We start from the raw sequence: 17,660 nt of genomic DNA, 5'->3' as shown, positions 1-17,660 counted from the left end.
TCTGACATAGAACATCTTTATGAAAGATTTTGGTAGGAAAGACTGTAAAGATAATAAAATGATGGAAACAAGGTTTACATGCTGCAAGTGCTGTTTGGAGCACCTTACACATGATTCTTACATGAAAACATCTTTATAAGAGTTTCTTGTTGTAAACAATTAAGCTGTTTTAGTGATGAAATCAAGGTTTACACGCCAGAAAAAGCTCCTCTAATACACATGATTTTGACATACAAACTTCTTCGTAAGAGATTTCTTTTAGAAAATTACGTCAAAGCTGTTTTATGATGGAACAAGGTTTACATGCTGCAAGCGCTGTTTGGAGCATGTTACACATGATTCTGACATGAAAACATCTTTATGAGTTTTTTGTTGGAATCAATTAAGCTGTTTTAGTGATGAAATCAAGGTTTACACGCCAGAAAAAGCTGTTTGGAGCTCCTCTATACACATGATTTTGACATAGAAACTTCTTCGAAGAGTTTCTTGTAGAAAATTACAGCAAAGCTATTTTATGATGGAAATAAGGTTTACATGCTGCAAGCGCTGTTTGGAGCATGTTACACATGATTCTGACATGAAAACATCTTTATGAGTTTTTTGTTGAAATCAATTAAGCTGTTTTAGTGATGAAATCAAGGTTTACACGCCAGAAAAAGCTGATTGGAGCTCCTCTAATACACATGATTTTGACATGAAAACATCTTTATGAAAGATTTTGGTACGAAAGATGGTAAACAAACAATGACGCTTTTTTAGTGATGAAAACAAGGTTTACACGGTACAAGAAGCTGTATGGAGCTCAATAGATATAATTCTGACATAGAATCATCTTTATGAAAGATTTTGGTAGGAAAGACTGTAAAGATAATAAAATGATGGAAACAAGGTTTACATGCTGCAAGCGCTGTTTGGAGCATGTTACACATGATTCTGACATGAAAACATCTTTATGAGTTTTTTGTTGGAATCAATTAAGCTGTTTTAGTGATGAAATCAAGGTTTACACGCCAGAAAAAGCTGTTTGGAGCTCCTCTATACACATGATTTGACATAGAAACTTCTTCGAAGAGTTTCTTGTAGAAAATTACAGCAAAGCTATTTTATATTGGAAATAAGGTTTACATGCTGCAAGCGCTGTTTGGAGCACCTTACACATGATTCTGACATGAAAACATCTTTATGAAAGATTTTGGTACGAAAGATGGTAAACAAACAATGACGCTTTTTTAGTGATGAAAACAAGGTTTACACGGTACAAGAAGCTGTATGGAGCTCAATAGATATAATTCTGACATAGAAACATCTTTATGAAAGATTTTGGTAGGAAAGACTGTAAAGATAATAAAATGATGGAAACAAGGTTTACATGCTGCAAGTGCTGTTTGGAGCACCTTACACATGATTCTTACATGAAAACATCTTTATAAGAGTTTCTTGTTGTAAACAATTAAGCTGTTTTAGTGATGAAATCAAGGTTCACACGCCAAAAAAAGCTCCTCTAATACACATGATTTTGACATACAAACTTCTTCGTAAGAGTTTCTTTTAGAAAATTACGTCAAAGCTGTTTTATGATGGAAACAAGGTTTACATGCTGCAAGCGCTGTTTGGAGCATGTTACACATGATTCTGACATGAAAACATCTTTATGAGTTTTTTGTTGAAATCAATTAAGCTGTTTTAGTGATGAAATCAAGGTTTACATGCCAGAAAAAGCTGTTTGGAGCTCCTCTATACACATGATTTTGACATAGAAACTTCTTCGAAGAGTTTCTTGTAGGAAATTACAGCAAAGCTATTTTATGATGGAAACAAGGTTTACATGCGGCAAGCGCTGTTTGGAGCATGTTACACATGATTCTGACATGAAAACATCTTTATGAGTTTTTTGTTGGAATCAATTAAGCTGTTTTAGAGATGAAATCAAGGTCTACACGCCAGAAAAAGCTTTTTGGAGCTCCTCTATACACATGATCTTGACATAGAAACTTCTTCGAAGAGTTTCTTGTAGAAAATTACAGCAAAGCTATTTTATGATGGAAATAAGGTTTACATGCTGCAAGCGCTGTTTGGAGCACCTTACACATGATTCTGACATGAAAACATCTTTATGAAAGATTTTGGTACGAAAGATGGTAAACAAACAATGACGCTTTTTTAGTGATGAAAACAAGGTTTACACGGTACAAAAAGCTGTATGGAGCTCAATAGATATAATTCTGACATAGAAACATCTTTATGAAAGATTTTGGTAGGAAAGACTGTAAAGATAATAAAATGATGGAAACAAGGTTTACATGCTGCAAGTGCTGTTTGGAGCACCTTACACATGATTCTTACATGAAAACATCTTTATAGAGTTTCTTGTTGGAAACAATTAAGCTGTTTTAGTGATGAAATCAAGGTTTACACGCCAGAAAAAGCTGATTGGAGCTCCTCTATTACACATGATTTTGACATGAAAACATCTTTATGAAAGATTTTGGTACGAAAGATGGTAAATAAACAATGACGCTTTTTTAGTGATGAATACAAGGTTTACACGGTACAAGAAGCTCAATAGATATATTTCTGACATAGAATCATCTTTATGAATGATTTTGGTAGGAAAGACTGTAAAGATAATAAAATGATGGAAACAAGGTTTACATGCTGCAAGCGCTGTTTGGAGCATGTTACACATGATTCTGACATGAAACATCTTTATAAGTTTTTTGTTGGAATCAATTAAGCTGTTTTAGTGATGAAATCAAGGTTTACACGCCAGAAAAAGCTGTTTGGAGCTCCTCTATACACATGATTTTGACATAGAAACTTCTTCGAAGAGTTTCTTGTAGAAAATTACAGCAAAGCTATTTTATGATGGAAATAAGGTTTACATGCTGCAAGCGCTGTTTGGAGCACCTTACACATGATTCTTACATGAAAACATCTTTATGAAAGATTTTGGTAGGAAAGACTGTAAAGATAATAAAATGATGGAAACAAGGTTTACATGCTGCAAGTGCTGTTTGGAGCACCTTACACATGATTCTTACATGAAAACATCTTTATAAGAGTTTCTTGTTGTATACAATTAAGCTGTTTTAGTGAGGAAATCAAGGTTCACACGCCAAAAAAAGATACTCTAATACACATGATTTTGACTAACAAACTTCTTCGTAAGAGTTTCTTTTAGAAAATTACGTCAAAGCTGTTTTATGATGGAAACAAGGTTTTCATGCTGCAAGCGCTGTTTGGAGCACCTTACACATGATTCTGACATGAAAACATCTTTATGAGTTTTTTGTTGAAATCAATTAAGCTGTTTTAGTGATGAAATCAAGGTTTACATGCCAGAAAAAGCTGTTTGGAGCTCCTCTATACACATGATTTTGACATAGAAACTTCTTCGAAGAGTTTCTTGTAGGAAATTACAGCAAAGCTATTTTATGATGGAAACAAGGTTTACATGCGGCAAGCGCTGTTTGGAGCATGTTACACATGATTCTGACATGAAAACATCTTTATGAGTTTTTTGTTGGAATCAATTAAGCTGTTTTAGAGATGAAATCAAGGTCTACACGCCAGAAAAAGCTTTTTGGAGCTCCTCTATACACATGATCTTGACATAGAAACTTCTTCGAAGAGTTTCTTGTAGAAAATTACAGCAAAGCTATTTTATGATGGAAATAAGGTTTACATGCTGCAAGCGCTGTTTGGAGCACCTTACACATGATTCTGACATGAAAACATCTTTATGAAAGATTTTGGTACGAAAGATGGTAAACAAACAATGACGCTTTTTTTAGTGATGAAAACAAGGTTTACACGGTACAAAAAGCTGTATGGAGCTCAATAGATATAATTCTGACATAGAAACATCTTTATGAAAGATTTTGGTAGGAAAGACTGTAAAGATAATAAAATGATGGAAACAAGGTTTACATGCTGCAAGTGCTGTTTGGAGCACCTTACACATGATTCTTACATGAAAACATCTTTATAAGAGTTTCTTTTTGGAAACAATTAAGCTGTTTTAGTGATGATATCAAGGTTTACACGCCAGAAAAAGCTGATTGGAGCTCCTCTATTACACATGATTTTGACATGAAAACATCTTTATGAAAGATTTTGGTACGAAAGATGGTAAATAAACAATGACGCTTTTTTAGTGATGAATACAAGGTTTACACGGTACAAGAAGCTCAATAGATATATTTCTGACATAGAATCATCTTTATGAATGATTTTGGTAGGAAAGACTGTAAAGATAATAAAATGATGGAAACAAGGTTTACATGCTGCAAGCGCTGTTTGGAGCATGTTACACATGATTCTGACATGAAACATCTTTATAAGTTTTTTTTTGGAATCAATTAAGCTGTTTTAGTGATGAAATCAAGGTTTACACGCCAGAAAAAGCTGTTTGGAGCTCCTCTATACACATGATTTTGACATAGAAACTTCTTCGAAGAGTTTCTTGTAGAAAATTACAGCAAAGCTATTTTATGATGGAAATAAGGTTTACATGCTGCAAGCGCTGTTTGGAGCACCTTACACATGATTCTTACATGAAAACATCTTTATGAAAGATTTTGGTAGGAAAGACTGTAAAGATAATAAAATGATGGAAACAAGGTTTACATGCTGCAAGTGCTGTTTGGAGCACCTTACACATGATTCTTACATGAAAACATCTTTATAAGAGTTTCTTGTTGTATACAATTAAGCTGTTTTAGTGAGGAAATCAAGGTTCACACGCCAAAAAAAGATACTCTAATACACATGATTTTGACTAACAAACTTCTTCGTAAGAGTTTCTTTTAGAAAATTACGTCAAAGCTGTTTTATGATGGAAACAAGGTTTTCATGCTGCAAGCGCTGTTTGGAGCACCTTACACATGATTCTGACATGAAAACATCTTTATGAGTTTTTTGTTGAAATCAATTAAGCTGTTTTAGTGATGAAATCAAGGTTTACACGCCAGAAAAAGCTGATTGGAGCTCCTCTAATACACATGATTTTGACATGAAAACATCTTTATGAAAGATTTTGGTACGAAAGATGGTAAACAAACAATGACGCTTTTTTAGTGATGAAAACAAGGTTTACACGGTACAAGAAGCTGTATGGAGCTCAATAGATATAATTCTGACATAGAATCATCTTTATGAAAGATTTTGGTAGGAAAGACTGTAAAGATAATAAAATGATGGAAACAAGGTTTACATGCTGCATGCGCTGTTTGGAGCATGTTACACATGATTCTGACATGAAAACATCTTTATGAGTTTTTTGTTGGAATCAATTAAGCTGTTTTAGTGATGAAATCAAGGTTTACACGCCAGAAAAAGCTGTTTGGAGCTCCTCTATACACATGATTTTGACATAGAAACTTCTTCGAAGAGTTTCTTGTAGAAAATTACAGCAAAGCTATTTTATGATGGAAATAAGGTTTACATGCTGCAAGCGCTGTTTGGAGCACCTTACACATGATTCTGACATGAAAACATCTTTATGAAAGATTTTGGTACGAAAGATGGTAAACAAACAATGACCCTTTTTTAGTAATGAAAACAAGGTTTACACGGTACAAGAAGCTGTATGGAGCTCAATAGATATAATTCTTACATAGAAACATCTTTATGAAAGATTTTGGTAGGAAAGACTGTAAAGATAATAAAATGATGGAAACAAGGTTTACATGCTGCAAGTGCTGTTTGGAGCACCTTACACATGATTCTTACATGAAAACATCTTTATAAGAGTTTCTTGTTGTAAACAATTAAGCTGTTTTAGTGATGAAATCAAGGTTCACACGCCAAAAAAAGCTCCTCTAATACACATGATTTTGACATACAAACTTCTTCGTAAGAGTTTCTTTTAGAAAATTACAGCAAAGCTATTTTATGATGGAAATAAGGTTTACATGCTGCAAGCGCTGTTTGGAGCACCTTACACATGATTCTGACATGAAAACATCTTTATGAGTTTTTTGTTGAAATCAATTTAGCTGTTTTAGTGATGAAATCAAGGTTTACACGCCAGAAAAAGCTGATTGGAGCTCCTCTAATACACATGATTTTGACATGAAAACATCTTTATGAAAGATTTTGGTACGAAAGATGGTAAACAAACAATGACGCTTTTTTAGTGATGAAAACAAGGTTTACACGGTACAAGAAGCTGTATGGAGCTCAATAGATATAATTCTGACATAGAATCATCTTTATGAAAGATTTTGGTAGGAAAGACTGTAAAGATAATAAAATGATGGAAACAAGGTTTACATGCTGCAAGCGCTGTTTGGAGCATGTTACACATGATTCTGACATGAAACCATCTTTATAAGAGTTTCTTGTTGGAAACAATTAAGCTGTTTTAGTGATGAAATCAAGGTTTACACGCCAGAAAAAGCTGATTGGAGCTTCTAATACACATGATTTTGACATGAAAACATCTTTATGAAAGATTTGGTACGAAAGATGGTAAATAAACAATGACGCTTTTTTAGTGATGAAAACAAGGTTTACACGGTACAAGAAGCTCAATAGATATAATTCTGACATAGAATCATCTTTATGAAAGATTTTGGTAGGAAAGACTGTAAAGATAATAAAATGATGGAAACAAGGTTTACATGCTGCAAGTGCTGTTTGGAGCACCTTACACATGATTCTTATATGAAAACATCTTTATAAGAGTTTCTTGTTGTAAACAATTAAGCTGTTTTAGTGATGAAATCAAGGTTCACACGCCAAAAAAAGCTCCTCTAATACACATGATTTTGACATACAAACTTCTTCGTAAGAGATTCTTTTAGAAAATTACGTCAAAGCTGTTTTATGATTGAGACAAGGTTTACCTGCTGCAAGCGCTGTTTGGAGCATGTTACACATGATTCTGACATGAAAACATCTTTATGAGTTTTTTGTTGAAATCAATTAAGCTGTTGTAGTGATGAAATCAAGGTTTACACGCCAGAAAAAGCTGATTGGAGCTCCTCTAATACACATGATTTTGACATGAAAACATCTTTATGAAAGATTTTGGTACGAAAGATGGTAAACAAATAATGACGCTTTTTTAGTGATGAAAACAAGGTTTACACGGTACAAGAAGCTGTATGGAGCTCAATAGATATAATTCTGACATAGAATCATCTTTATGAAAGATTTTGGTAGGAAAGACTGTAAAGATAATAAAATGATGGAAACAAGGTTTACATGCTGCAAGTGCTGTTTGGAGCACCTTACACCTGAATCTTACATGAAAACATCTTTATAAGAGTTTCTTGTTGTAAACAATTAAGCTGTTTTAGTGATGAAATCAAGGTTCACACGCCAAAAAAAGCTCCTCTAATACACATGATTTTGACATACAAACTTCTTCGTAAGAGATTCTTTTAGAAAATTACGTCAAAGCTGTTTTATGATTGAGACAAGGTTTACCTGCTGCAAGCGCTGTTTGGAGCATGTTACACATGATTCTGACATGAAAACATCTTTATGAGTTTTTTGTTGAAATCAATTAAGCTGTTGTAGTGATGAAATCAAGGTTTACACGCCAGAAAAAGCTGATTGGAGCTCCTCTAATACACATGATTTTGACATGAAAACATCTTTATGAAAGATTTTGGTACGAAAGATGGTAAACAAATAATGACGCTTTTTTAGTGATGAAAACAAGGTTTACACGGTACAAGAAGCTGTATGGAGCTCAATAGATATAATTCTGACATAGAATCATCTTTATGAAAGATTTTGGTAGGAAAGACTGTAAAGATAATAAAATGATGGAAACAAGGTTTACATGCTGCAAGTGCTGTTTGGAGCACCTTACACCTGAATCTTACATGAAAACATCTTTATAAGAGTTTCTTGTTGTAAACAATTAAGCTGTTTTAGTGATGAAATCAAGGTTCACACGCCAAAAAAAGCTCCTCTAATACACATGATTTTGACATACAAACTTCTTCGTAAGAGATTCTTTTAGAAAATTACGTCAAAGCTGTTTTATGATTGAGACAAGGTTTACCTGCTGCAAGCGCTGTTTGGAGCATGTTACACATGATTCTGACATGAAAACATCTTTATGAGTTTTTTGTTGGAATCAATTAAGCTGTTTTAGTGATGAAATCAAGGTTTACACGCCAGAAAAAGCTGTTTGGAGCTCCTCTATACACATGATTTTGACATAGAAACTTCTTCGAAGAGTTTCTTGTAGAAAATTACAGCAAAGCTATTTTATGATGGAAATAAGGTTTACATGCTGCAAGCGCTGTTTGGAGCACCTTACACATGATTCTTACATGAAAACATCTTTATAAGAGTTTCTTGTTGTAAACAATTAAGCTGTTTTAGTGATGAAATCAAGGTTCACACGCCAAAAAAAGCTCCTCTGATACACATGATTTTGACATACAAACTTCTTCGTAAGAGTTTCTTTTAGAAAATTACGTCAAAGCTATTTTATGATGGAAATAAGGTTTACATGCTGCAAGCGCTGTTTGGAGCATGTTACACATGATTCTGACATGAAAACATCTTTATAAGAGTTTCTTGTTGTAAACAATTAAGCTGTTTTAGTGATGAAATCAAGGTTCACACGCCAAAAAAAGCTCCTCTGATACACATGATTTTGACATACAAACTTCTTCGTAAGAGTTTCTTTTAGAAAATTACGTCAAAGCTGTTTTATGATGGAAACAAGGTTTACATGCTGCAAGCGCTGTTTGGAGCATGTTACACATGATTCTGACATGAAAACATCTTTATGAGTTTTTTGTTGGAATCAATTAAGCTGTTTAAGTGATGAAATCAAGGTTTACACGCCAGAAAAAGCTGTTTGGAGCTCCTCTATACACATGATTTTGACATAGAAACTTCTTCGAAGAGTTTCTTGTAGAAAATTACAGCAAAGCTATTTTATGATGGAAATAAGGTTTACATGCTGCAAGCGCTGTTTGGAGCACCTTACACATGATTCTGACATGAAAACATCTTTATGAAAGATTTTGGTACGAAAGATGGTAAACAAACAATGACGCTTTTTTAGTGATGAAAACAAGGTTTACACGGTACAAGAAGCTGTATGGAGGTCTATAGATATAATTCTGACATAGAAACATCTTTATGAAAGATTTTGGTAGGAAAGACTGTAAAGATAATAAAATGATGGAAACAAGGTTTACATGCTGCAAGCGCTGTTTGGAGCATGTTACACATGATTCTGACATGAAATCATCTTTATGAGTTTTTTGTTGGAATCAATTAAGCTGTTTTAGTGATGAAATCAAGGTTTACACGCCAGAAAAAGCTGATTGGAGCTCCTCTAATACACATGATTTTGACATGAAAAAATCTTTATGAAAGATTTTGGTACGAAAGATGGTAAACAACCAATGACGCTTTTTTAGTGATGAAAACAAGGTTTACACGGTACAAGAAGCTGTATGGAGCTCAATAGATATAATTCTGACATAGAAGCATCTTTATGAAAGATTTTGGTAGGAAAGACTGTAAAGATAATAAAATGATGGAAACAAGGTTTACATGCTGCAAGCGCTGTTTGGAGCATGTTACACATGATTCTGACATGAAAACATCTTTATGAGTTTTTTGTTGGAATCAATTAAGCTGTTTTAATGATGAAATCAAGGTTTACACGCCAGAAAAAGCTGTTTGGAGCTCCTCTATACACATGATTTTGACATAGAAACTTCTTCGAAGAGTTTCTTGTAGAAAATTACAGCAAAGCTATTTTATGATGGAAATAAGGTTTACATGCTGCAAGCGCTGTTTGGAGCACCTTACACATGATTCTGACATGAAAACATCTTTATGAGTTTTTTGTTGAAATCAATTAAGCTGTTTTAGTGATGAAATCAAGGTTTACACGCCAGAAAAAAGCTGATTGGAGCTCCTCTAATACACATGATTTTGACATGAAAAAATCTTTATGAAAGATTTTGGTACGAAAGATGGTAAACAAACAATGACGCTTTTTTAGTGATGAAAACAAGGTTTACACGGTACAAGAAGCTCAATAGATATAATTCTGACATAGAAACATCTTTATGAAAGATTTTGGTAGGAAAAACTGTAAAGATAATAAAATGATGGAAACAAGGTTTACATGCTGCAAGCGCTGTTTGGAGCACCTTACACATGATTCTTACATGAAAACATCTTTATAAGAGTTTCTTGTCGGAAACAATTAAGCTGTTTTAGTGCTGAAATCAAGGTTTACACGCCAGGAAAAGCTCCTCTAATACACATGATTTTGACATACAAACTTCTTCGTAAGAGTTTCTTTTAGAAAATTACGTCAAAGCTGTTTTATGATGGAAACAAGGTTTTCATGCTGCAAGCGCTGTTTGGAGCATGTTACACATGATTCTGACATGAAAACATCTTTATGAAAGATTTTGGTACGAAAGATGGTAAATAAACAATTAAGCTGTTTTAGTGATGAAATCAAGGTTTACACGCCAGAAAAAGCTGTTTGGAGCTCCTCTAATACACATGATTTTGACATACAAATTTTTTCGTAAGACTTTCTTTAAGAAAATTACGGCAAAGCTGTTTTATGATGGAAACAAGGTTTACCGTTGCAAGTAGCTGTTTGGAGCATCTTACACATGATTCTGACATGAAAACATCTTTATAAGAGTTGCATGTTGTAAACAATTAAGCTGTTTTAGTGATGAAATCAAGGTTTACACGCCAGAAAAAGCTGTTTGGAGCTCCTCTAATACACATGATTTTGACATAGAAATTTCTTCGAAGAGTTTCTTGTAGAAGATTACAGCAAAGCTATTTTATGATGGAAACAAGGTTTACATGCGGCAAGCGCTGTTTGGAGCACCTTACACATGATTGTTACATGAAAACATCTTTATAAGAGTTTCTTGTTGGAAACAATTAAGCTGTTTTAGTGATGAAATCAAGGTTTACACGCCAGAAAAAGCTGATTGGAGCTCCTCTAATACACATGATTTTGACATGAAAACATCTTTATGAAAGATTTTGGTACGAAAGATGGTAAATAAACAATGACGCTTTTTTAGTGATGAAAACAAGGTTTACACGGTACAAGAAGCTCAATAGATATAATTCTGACATAGAAACATCTTTATGAAAGATTTTGGTAGGAAAAACTGTAAAGATAATAAAATGATGGAAACAAGGTTTACATGCTGCAAGCGCTGTTTGGAGCACCTTACACATGATTCTTACATGAAAACATCTTTATAAGAGTTTCTTGTCGGAAACAATTAAGCTGTTTTAGTGCTGAAATCAAGGTTTACACGCCAGGAAAAGCTCCTCTAATACACATGATTTTGACATACAAACTTCTTCGTAAGAGTTTCTTTTAGAAAATTACGTCAAAGCTGTTTTATGATGGAAACAAGGTTTTCATGCTGCAAGCGCTGTTTGGAGCATGTTACACATGATTCTGACATGAAAACATCTTTATGAAAGATTTTGGTACGAAAGATGGTAAATAAACAATTAAGCTGTTTTAGTGATGAAATCAAGGTTTACACGCCAGAAAAAGCTGATTGGAGCTCCTCTAATACATGATTTTGACATACAAATTTCTTCGTAAGACTTTCTTTTAGAAAATTACGGCAAAGCTGTTTTATGATGGAAACAAGGTTTACATGCTGCAAGCGCTGTTTGGAGCATGTTACACATGATTTTGACATGAAAACATTATGTTTTTTGTTGAAATCAATTAAGATGTTTTAGTGATGAAATCAAGGTTTACACGCCAGAAAAAGCTGATTGGAGCTCCTCTAATACACATGATTTTGACATGAAAACATCTTTATGAAAGATTTTGGTACGAAAGATGGTAAACAAACAATGACGCTTTTTTAGTGATGAAAACAAGGTTTACACGGTACAAGAAGCTGTATGGAGCTCAATAGATATAATTCTGACATAGAATCATCTTTATGAAAGATTTTGGTAGGAAAGACTGTAAAGATAATAAAATGATGGAAACAAGGTTTACATGCTGCAGGTGCTGTTTGGAGCACCTTACACTTGATTCTGACATGAAAACATCTTTATGAGAGTTTCTTGTTGTAATCAATTAAGCTGTTTTAGTGATGAAATCCAGATTTACATGCTGCAAGCGCTGTTTGGAGCACCTTACACATGATTCTGACATGAAAACATCTTTATGAGTTTTTTGTTGGAATCAATTAAGCTGTTTTAGTGATGAAATCAAGGTTTACATGCCAGAAAAAGCTGATTGGAGCTCCTCTCATACACATGATTTTGACATGAAAAAATCTTTATGAAAGATTTTGGTACGAAAGATGGTAAACAAACAATGACGCTTTTTTAGTGATGAAAACAAGGTTTACACGGTACAAGAAGCTCAATAGATATAATTCTGACATAGAAACATCTTTATGAAAGATTTTGGTAGGAAAGACTGTAAAGATAATAAAATGATGGAAACAAGGTTTACATGCTGCAAGCGCTGTTTGGAGCATGTTACACATGATTCTGACATGAAAAAATCTTTATGAAAGATTTTGGTACGAAAGATGGTAAACAAACAATGACGCTTTTTTAGTGATGAAAACAAGGTTTACACGGTACAAGAAGCTGTATGGAGATCAATAGATATAATTCTGACATAGAATCATCTTTATGAAAGATTTTGGTAGGAAAGACTGTAAAGATAATAAAATGATGGAAACAAGGTTTACATGCTGCAAGCGCTGTTTGGAGCATGTTACACATGATTCTGACATGAAAACATCTTTATGAGTTTTTTGTTGGAATCAATTAAGCTGTTTTAGTGATGAAATCAAGGTTTACACGCCAGAAAAAGCTGTTTGGAGCTCCTCTATACACATGATTTTGACATAGAAACTTCTTCGAAGAGTTTCTTGTAGAAAATTACAGCAAAGCTATTTTATGATGGAAATAAGGTTTACATGCTGCAAGCGCTGTTTGGAGCACCTTACACATGATTCTGACATGAAAACATCTTTATGAAAGATTTTGGTACGAAAGATGGTAAACAAACAATGACGCTTTTTTAGTGATGAAAACAAGGTTTACACGGTACAAGAAGCTGTATGGAGCTCAATACATATAATTCTGACATAGAAGCATCTTTATGAAAGATTTTGGTAGGAAAGACTGTAACGATAATAAAATGATGGAAACAAGGTTTACATGCTGCAAGTGCTGTTTGGAGCACCTTACACATGATTCTTACATGAAAACATCTTTATAAGAGTTTCTTGTTGGAAACAATTAAGCTGTTTTAGAGATGAAATCAAGGTTTAGACGCCAGAAAAAGCTGATTGGAGCTCCTCTCATACACATGATATTGACATACAAACTTCTTCGTAAGAGTTTCTTTTAGAAAATTACGTCAAAGCTGTTTTATGATGGAAACAAGGTTTACATGCTACACGCGCTGTTTGGAGCACCTTACACATGATTCTTACATGAAAACATCTTTATGAGTTTTTTGTTGGAATCAATTAAGCTGTTTTAGTGATGAAATCAAGGTTTTCACGCCAGAAAAAGCTGATTGGAGCTCCTCTAATACACATGATTTTGACGTACAAATTTTTTCGTAAGACTTTCTTTTAGAAAATTACGTGAAAGCTGTTTTATGATGGAAACAAGGTTTACATGCTGCAAGCGCTGTTTGGAGCACCTTACACATGATTCTGACATGAAAACATCTTTATGAGTTTTTTTTTGGAATCAATTAAGCTGTTTTAGTGATGAAATCAAGGTTTACACGCCAGAAAAAGATGATTGGAGCTCCTCTCATACACATGATTCTGACATGAAAACATCTTTATGAAAGATTTTGGTACGAAAGATGGTAAATAAACAATTAAGCTGTTTTAGTGATGAAATCAAGGTTTACACGCCAGAAAAAGCTGATTGGAGCTCCTCTAATACATGATTTTGACGTACAAATTTCTTCGTAAGACTTTCTTTTAGAAAATTACGGCAAAGCTGTTTTATGACCGAAACAAGGTTTACATGCTGCAAGCGCTGTTTGGAGCATGTTACACATGATTTTGACATGAAAACATTATGTTTTTTGTTGATATCAATTAAGATGTTTTAGTGATGAAATCAAGGTTTACACGCCAGAAAAAGCTGATTGGAGCTCCTCTAATACACATGATTTTGACATGAAAACATCTTTATGAAAGATTTTGGTACGAAAGATGGTAAACAAACAATGACGCTTTTTTAGTGATGAAAACAAGGTTTACACGGTACAAGAAGCTGTATGGAGCTCAATAGATATAATTCTGACATAGAATCATCTTTATGAAAGATTTTGGTAGGAAAGACTGTAAAGATAATAAAATGATGGAAACAAGGTTTACATGCTGCAAGTGCTGTTTGGAGCACCTTACACATGATTCTGACATGAAAACATCTTTATGAGAGTTTCTTGTTGTAAACAATTAAGCTGTTTTAGTGATGAAATCCAGATTTACATGCTGCAAGCTCTGTTTGGAGCACCTTACACATGATTCTGACATGAAAACATCTTTATGAGTTTTTTGTTGGAATCAATTAAGCTGTTTTAGTGATGAAATCAAGGTTTACATGCCAGAAAAAGCTGATTGGAGCTCCTCTCATACACATGATTTTGACATGAAAAAATCTTTATGAAAGATTTTGGTACGAAAGATGGTAAACAAACAATGACGCTTTTTTAGTGATGAAAACAAGGTTTACACGGTACAAGAAGCTCAATAGATATAATTCTGACATAGAAATATCTTTATGAAAGATTTTGGTAGGAAAGACTGTAAAGATAATAAAATGATGGAAACAAGGTTTACATGCTGCAAGCGCTGTTTGGAGCATGTTACACATGATTCTGACATGAAAAAATCCTTATGAGTTTTTTGTTGGAATCAATTAAGCTGTTTTAGTGATGAAATCAAGGTTTACACGCCAGAAAAAGCTGATTGGAGCTCCTCCAATACACATGATTTTGACATACAAATTTTTTCGTAAGAGTTTCTTTTAGAAAATTACGTGAAAGCTGTTTTATGATGGAAACAAGGTTTACATGCGGCAAGCGCTGTTTGGAGCACCTTACACATGATTCTTACATGAAAACATCTTTATAAGAGTTTCTTGTTGGAAACAATTAAGCTGTTTTAGTGATGAAATCAAGGTTTACACGCCAGAAAAAGCTGATTGGATCTCCTCTAATACACATGATTTTGAAATGAAAACATCTTTATGAAAGATTTTGGTACGAAAGATGGTAAATAAACAATGACGCTTTTTTAGTGATGAAAACAAGGTTTACACGGTACAAGAAGCTCAATAGATATAATTCTGACATAGAAACATCTTTATGAAAGATTTTGGTAGGAAAAACTGTAATACACATAATTCTGACATAGAAATTTCCCTCGAAGAGTTTCTTGTAGAAAATTACAGCAAAGCTATTTTATGATGGAAACAAGGTTTACATGCGGCAAGCGCTGTTTGGAGCACCTTACACATGATTCTTACATGAAAACATCTTTATAAGAGTTTCTTGTTGGAAACAATTAAGCTGTTTTAGTGATGAAATCAAGGTTTACACGCCAGAAAAAGATGATTGGAGCTCCTCTCATACACATGATTTTGACATGAAAAAATCTTTATGAAAGATTTTGTTACGAAAGATGGTAAACAAACAATTAAGCTGTTTTAGTGATGAAATCAAGGTTTACACGCCAAAAAAAGCTGTTTGGAGCTCCTCTAATACACATGATTTTGACATACAAACTTCTTCGTAAGAGTTGCTTGTAGAAAATTACAGCAAAGCTATTTTATGATGGAAACAAGGTTTACATGCGGCAAGCGCTGTTTGGAGCACCTTACACATGATTCTTACATGAAAACATCTTTATAAGAGTTTCTTGTTGGAAACAATTAAGCTGTTTTAGTGATGAAATCAAGGTTTACACGCCAGAAAAAGCTGATTGGATCTCCTCTAATACACATGATTTTGAAATGAAAACATCTTTATGAAAGATTTTGGTACGAAAGATGGTAAATAAACAATGACGCTTTTTTAGTGATGAAAACAAGGTTTACACGGTACAAGAAGCTCAATAGATATAATTCTGACATAGAAACATCTTTATGAAAGATTTTGGTAGGAAAAACTGTAAAGATAATAAAATGATGGAAACAAGGTTTACATGCTGCAAGCGCTGTTTGGAGCACCTTACACATGATTCTTACATGAAAACATCTTTATAAGAGTTTCTTGTTGGAAACAATTAAGCTGTTTTAGTGATGAAATCAAGGTTTACACGCCAGAAAAAGCTCCTCTAATACACATGATTTTGACATACAAACTTCTTCGTAAGAGTTTCTTTTAGAAAATTACGTCAAAGCTGTTTTATGATGGAAACAAGGTTTACATGCTGCAAGCGCTGTTTGGAGCATGTTACACATGATTCTGACATGAAAACATCTTTATGAAAGATTTTGGTACGAAAGATGGTAAATAAACAATTAAGCTGTTTTAGTGATGAAATCAAGGTTTACACGCCAGAAAAAGCTGATTGGAGCTCCTCTAATACATGATTTTGACATACAAATTTCTTCGTAAGACTTTCTTTTAGAAAATTACGGCAAAGCTGTTTTATGATGGAAACAAGGTTTACATGCTGCAAGTGCTGTTTGGAGCACCTTACACATGATTCTGACATGAAAACATCTTTATGAGAGTTTCTTGTTGTAAACAATTAAGCTGTTTTAGTGATGAAATCCAGATTTACATGCTGCAAGCGCTGTTTGGAGCACCTTACACATGATTCTGACATGAAAACATCTTTATGAGTTTTTTGTTGGAATCAATTAAGCTGTTTTAGTGATGAAATCAAGGTTTACATGCCAGAAAAAGCTGATTGGAGCTCCTCTCATACACATGATTTTGACATGAAAAAATCTTTATGAAAGATTTTGGTACGAAAGATGGTAAACAAACAATGACGCTTTTTTAGTGATGAAAACAAGGTTTACACGGTACAAGAAGCTGTATGGAGCTCAATAGATATAATTCTGACATAGAATCATCTTTATGAAAGATTTTGGTAGGAAAGACTGTAAAGATAATAAAATGTTGGAAACAAGGTTTACATGCTGCAAGCGCTGTTTGGAGCATGTTACACATGATTCTGACATGAAAACATCTTTATGAGTTTTTTGTTGGAATCAATTAAGCTGTTTTAGTGATGACATCAAGGTTTACACGCCAGAAAAAGCTGTTTGGAGCTCCTCTATACACATGATTTTGACATAGAAACTTCTTCGAAGAGTTTCTTGTAGAAAATTACAGCAAAGCTATTTTATGATGGAAATAAGGTTTACATGCTGCAAGCGCTGTTTGGAGCACCTTACACATGATTCTGACATGAAAACATCTTTATGAAAGATTTTGGTACGAAAGATGGTAAACAAACAATGACGCTTTTTTAGTGATGAAAACAAGGTTTACACGGTACAAGAAGCTGTATGGAGCTCAATACATATAATTCTGACATAGAAGCATCTTTATGAAAGATTTTGGTAGGAAAGACTGTAAAGATAATAAAATGATGGAAACAAGGTTTACATGCTGCAAGTGCTGTTTGGAGCACCTT

Source organism: Sander lucioperca, chromosome 13 (assembly GCF_008315115.2).
Source record: "Sander lucioperca isolate FBNREF2018 chromosome 13, SLUC_FBN_1.2, whole genome shotgun sequence".
NCBI lineage: Eukaryota > Metazoa > Chordata > Actinopteri > Perciformes > Percidae > Sander > Sander lucioperca.
This window is presented reverse-complemented; position numbering follows the sequence as displayed.